Genomic DNA, 5,890 nt, shown 5'->3' on the forward strand with positions numbered 1-5,890 from the left:
AGGAATTTGTCTTTTCACATACCCCAGCTTGCTCTCCATGAGACCCACAGACAGGGAGAGAGAAGCTTGAGGTCAGAGCGCAGGGTCAGCCATTTATACGGCACCCCTGGGGTTAAGAGCCTTGCTCAGGGGCCCAACGGAGTAGGATTCCTCTGCCGGCCGCAGGATTTGGCTGGCCCGCAGGAAGTGGCAGCCTTCCAGCTACAGACGCAGATCCTCAGCCACAGAGCACCGCCCAGAAAATTGAACTCTTTCTTCAAGGAGCCGCTGGATGAAATCACTCGGCTACTAAACTACCAAGGGAGCAGGATGGGCTAAGTGGTCTCATTGCTCCCGCATTCCCACGAGCTCTTCCCTTCCCAAACGTGCACATACCAACCTCTCCTCTATTTAAACCTTCACCAGACCCCCTTTTCATTGCTCTCGATTGAGATCTTCTCCTTGAGCTCTATTCTTACAAACGTTCTCCTGATTCTACGGTTTGACTCCTGGATTTTGACTCTGACCTTCTCCTTCGGCAACGCCTTCGCCTTCCGAATTTGTACTGACGCTCCTTCTACACTCTCCAGGTATTTGGACCCTGCCTTCCTTCTTCGACGACCCCTACTCCTCCCGATTCGGTACCCACACTCCATCTACCCGGATCCCGAACCCAGCCTGCTTCCTCGACTACGCCTATGCCTGCCGATTTAGTACCAACGCTCCCACAACGCCTTCTCGGATCTCGAACCCAGCCTGCTTCCTCGACTACACCCTCGCCTGCCGATTCAGTACTGACGCTCCTACAACGCCTACCCGGATTTTGGACTCCCCGACGACGCCTTCGCCTATCGTCTCTGAACTTAGATCCTCACTGTAGAGCCTCGCATAGGATCCCTATCCTCCACAGTCAGTTCAACCTCGACATCATCTTGTTCTCTGCTTAATTACAAATGTGAACCTTTCTTACAGTAGGTTTTTATTTTCTTCATTTGAGCTTTATGCAGCTAGACCAGTCAGTCAGCATAATATCGGGTGGTACTGTAGCTTTGTGTAGAATGCTTATCGATTAACAGTGCCTCTTGGAAAGCAAGGTTAGTTCAATCCTATGCCATGTTAAAACCCCTGTACTGGTCATGTCAGTTTGGAATCATAAGAGACAGCTCCCCTTAATGTTTCCAGGGATTTGTGTCCTTCATTGAGCAAAAAGCTTCGAAAGGACTGTCAGTCAATGAAAGATAGCATTAGTCTTCCACAACTAAGGATAACAAATGTGAAAGAAGGCATTTTCAATGATGTATATGAACCACTTGAGAGATGCTAAGTACATATGTGAGTTGCATGGCCCATGACAGTTTATTCTGATTTTAAAATTCATTATTTTAAAATTGGACTGTACAGTACCATTCATATCTACATATTTATGCCTGTTATTATTCTTTTCATAAGGAATGTTAGTGGAAGAAAAAGGGATAGTGGAGAAAAAGTTTTTTTGTTCAGCTTTCTCAATTTTTGAAGCGCAATAACACTGTATAAAATATGGGCGATATGTTTTTAAATTCTTTCTAAGTGTATATATGTAAAAAAGCAGCACCCTGAAAAAATAATTTTGGTGCACCCATTACGCTGTGTCTTCCTTATATAAAACAGGAGCTCTTTCTTGGCTCGGTCGGGCATTCGGCACAGGAAGCCAGTGTTGCCATGGCAGCGAAACCAGGCAAATTTGAAGTGCTTGGAATTCAAAGGGTGAGCATAAGGACTAATTTATGCCAGATTTTATTATGCCTGTGGGCAATGTTTTCATCATAACTCCCCAAAGCATATTCTTCTGTCATGTGTTTTAATGATCTTAATTGATATAAGATAACATACACTAAGTCCGTGACAAGCCAAAAGAATGCTAAGAAGCATAATGAAAAATGGAGATTTCAAATCAAAGCACATCCATTTGTACAAATTATTATTCATTTTGAATTTTCTGTTAATTTTGATCACTGCTCTGGAAAAATAATGTGGCAAATACGGTATATGTATCAAATGATACATCAATGCAATACATTTACTTGTTACTGCTTGGTAAGTTATTTAAATCACATTTTGTCTGAATTATCATTTCTATGCCGATGATATTAAAATATCATGTCATACTGAAGCAGCTGTGTCTGCACTCTCTAATCTCTAACATAACCTGGATGACCCCAAATTTATTTCTAATTTCCATTTTCAATTTAAATTGTGACTGTCACAATTGTAATCCCTCCCCCTTAAAGGTGCTCCGGCTCTTTCACATTTTAGTTGATTTTGTGTTCCCTGTTCCAGCCTTCCTACAAAAGCCAGATGCTCACTCTGTTCCAGGCTCTGCCTTGGAACACGGACGCCCGGAGGCCCGCCTACCACCAAGTCACCCTACGTTCGCAGCCCGAGGGCATTGGCCCCTTATCGGCGTCCTGAACCAGCCGAGTCCGGGACCTGGAGTGTCTGGTCCCGTTCCCCCTTTTTCTCCCCGACCCTTCGCCAGATCCCGCTCCGGGTTTTAACTTTGTCATGTCTCTTGGATTGGAACACCCGCCTCTGGACTTTTGCCTGCACTGGATTTCCCTTCGGACTGCCCTTGGACTGTTTGCCTGGACCATGCCGCCCCTTGTGCAACTGCACACCTTCGTCACGCCCCCCTGTTTGTCTACCAGGCCCAGTTCCTCGTCTCCTCCCTGTGTCTGTTCACTCCCTTCCGGATACTGCTGTCTGCATAGGGTCCTGAAAAAAACGCTTCGTAACAGTGACAAGACTGAAGTCACGCTTCCCAGCCCCTCCCATTAACTATGTGTAGCCAATGCAGTAGCCCTATCTGTGGATGACACTGTACTTGATTTCAATCTAAGTTTAAGAATGTTGGGGTGGTATTTGATCCAGGCTTGACATTTGACACACAGGTACAAAAAAACATCAAGCTTCTATCTCAGAAATATCACCAGGCTGCGTGCTACGTCCTAGCAGAAAAGCTGGTCAACATATTTGCCTTTTCTAGTAAAGATTATTGCAACACCTTACTCTCTGGAGTGTCTAAATCCACACTGAACAAACTTCAGTATGTTCAGCCAGAATCCTGACCAGACCATGTACAGGTGATCACCTGATTCCTAGCAGGTTTTGTGTCGACCTCAAAATCCTCATAGCCACCTATTTGGCTCTGTCAGAGAGTAAACTACCCTGAGAGCACTCAAATACAGATTCTTCACAAAGGCTTTAATTTAAGTTGTGTCTGCATCCTTTATCTTCTACTGTAATTCTAATCTCTTGTGTGTACTGTGCTAATTGTGTTATCCCCTATCTTAGTTAACTTTTACTTTTCCTCTAAAGTGTTTTGATAAGCTACTTTTAATAATAAAACAACAACAATTTTAATAATAAAATGTTACATTTTGTTATTAAAAAGTGTTGTTTGATAATGGCGGGTGTCTGTTAAATCACAAAATGTTTATACAGTATATACTGTATACATATTGCAGGTACATGTGTACCTGTAACTGTTATCGAACACAGAAACTTAAAAGTACCAAATGAAAACTATATCAAACAATAATCAATAGTTAAGGAAAACATCACTAAACCTAAACAGTGCATTACTGCAAGATACTGCAAGTAAGAAGATACTTTCTTTGCTATTTATTTACATCAGATACTGTTTCTTCACACTATGAGGGAAACCCTGGATTCAGGCTTCTCTATAAGTCCTCGTTTTTCATTCACACCGATTCGATTCTCACCATGATTAGAAGCCAAGATGGATAACCTCCCCTCAAAAGGAATCAAGAAGCATCTAGACGACATCTGGAGTCTGCTGGAGACCAGGCAGTCCAGAGGCTTGCTAGACCATCAGCACGTACAGATTCTATCCATTGCTTCTGAAGTTTGTTGTTTCTGGGCCAATTTATCGGGCTTTTATTGTAATACGTTGCCAAAAGTGACTATTCTATTTGACTTTTCTTGAAATGAGACCTTATGAGGATCGATGGACAAGCTGCTTATATCAGAACAGCAGGGATGAGAAGAAGAATCAACAATGAAATGGGTGCTGTGAATTTAGAGCATCGCATAAAGGAAAAGACAGCAAATACAAATGTGAATTATAAGGTTTTATCAACACATCGCAAGAGAATGGTAAACAGATCTAATAGTAAGCACACAGATAGAGAAACAGTTAATGCTGTTTAGTGACAATCATTCACTGAAAAGGAGAATCAGAACTTTGGAGACCTGTGATGAATATAATTTGTAGATGCGATACAGACTTTTAAAGCGATCCACTATGGGAAAAAATAAGTTCTGATCAGATGAACCTTAACTGTACATAACCTGGCTTATACAATTAAGTTGCAAGTGATTTCCTACAACAGCCTTTATAATATCGGAGAAGATTTTAAGGTAATAAAAAGAAACATTTTTTATAACCTTGCAGGGTTATTCTTGATAAAAAAAAGAATCTGTCAAGAATCAACCAAATCCGAAATCTGGAAACACAGAAGAAAGTCAGCACTACTGTTCGGGGAACCTGGAATGTGAACTAGAATGTGAGCTACTGTAGAAACTGGTTCAAGTGCGTTCAAATAAAAATAAGTGATTTTATTTTTTCATATTGATAATAGTGTTAATGATTAAAATGATAATAGATGGCTGCAATGCATCTTAATGAATAAGAATTGATTAAATTTCCAGTTATGACACCAAAAACAGCGGTGATATATTTGATTCGATTAAACTCAAACAAAGCAGATGAATGTTCAGAAGGTGGAACGAGAAATTGAGGAATAACTTAGATTCCCAGGGTCAATGCCCTTGATATTCGCCTCCAAAGCCAAAGGAAGGGACTGCATTAGTGAAAAGCTAATGGGCTTCAGAAGAAGAGAGAAACTCTTTGTCAGTTTTGGTCCATTCCAGTTTTCTAGAAAGAAATGCCACAATCAAAGTTATGCTTTGCAATTTAAAATGGGGGTTAAATTGTAATGCAAGGAGGAAACTGCTAAGATGGTATCTTAGGAATGGTTACCATGCATAGTTGAGGTTACCCAGGAACGGGGAAAAAATTATCTTGTAGCCGAAGACTTAGCTGACTGAAGTGGAGAGATAGAACCGGAAAGGTAAGGAAAACTCTTCAGAACTGAGAATGATTCCAAGAAATTCCATGGCTGTAGAGAGACTAGAAGTCTTAGCAAGAGGGTCACCCATTTTTTTCAAAATAGACGGGGTGTCTATGTTAGGGAAATCAATTGTATGGGAATCTTCAAGGAAACAAGAAAGTGCAGCTTGAAATCATGGAATTATTCATCAGATTCCGGCAGCGGGCGTCAAAGAGGATGTGTTTGTTTGCTCCTGCTGCCATAGGTTAAAACGAACTTCAAAGTAAGACATTCGACAGATGTTAAAAAGGGGGTCAGCTTTGAAAGGTCATGCTGTTGTAAAGATGGAGCTGGTGTGACTGGTGGTGGCCTAGTGAAGAAACAAATCCAGGTTGGGAATGCTCGGAGGAGAATTCCAGAGGGTTGAGAGTGGCGCTAGTGTGACCGTCGTGGTTCCACGCGGTGTCGTGCCCTCTGCCACGCCGTTCCGTCCGCAGCACCTGGGGTGCGAACCCGGTTCTCCGGTGTAACGCAACAAGGAACCAGCCGAGTGAGCTAAAAGAGACCTCCCCCAGCCCAGGCGGCTGAGGTCCCTGCTACACGCAGGGAGGGCCATGACGTCACCGTATCCGAACTAGCTCCGCTACACTAGCGGGAATGGAGGAAAAGGGCAAAGGGAGGTGGGGGTTAGGAAAGAAAGAGGCCACTGCTGTTTCAGAGCTCCAGAGAGGGGGGGGGGGGGGGGAGACATCCCGAAAACAACGAGAAGAGCCGTCAACGTGGCAGGGGCAGGGAGC

The 5,890-nt window shown here is 42.9% G+C and overlaps 1 long non-coding RNA gene across 1 annotated transcript; it reads left to right on the top strand.

Annotated features, from left to right (window-relative positions):
- Positions 1 to 306: 306 nt before the first annotated feature.
- On the top strand, positions 307 to 3,353 carry LOC138225063 (uncharacterized). Its single transcript, XR_011183625.1, has 3 exons — positions 307 to 950; positions 1,630 to 1,725; positions 2,299 to 3,353. It is a non-coding gene; the product is annotated as an uncharacterized lncRNA (long non-coding RNA).
- Positions 3,354 to 5,890: the final 2,537 nt, after the last annotated feature.

This window comes from Lepisosteus oculatus, chromosome 25 (assembly GCF_040954835.1).
Source record: "Lepisosteus oculatus isolate fLepOcu1 chromosome 25, fLepOcu1.hap2, whole genome shotgun sequence".
In the NCBI taxonomy this organism is placed as follows: Eukaryota; Metazoa; Chordata; class Actinopteri; order Semionotiformes; family Lepisosteidae; genus Lepisosteus; species Lepisosteus oculatus.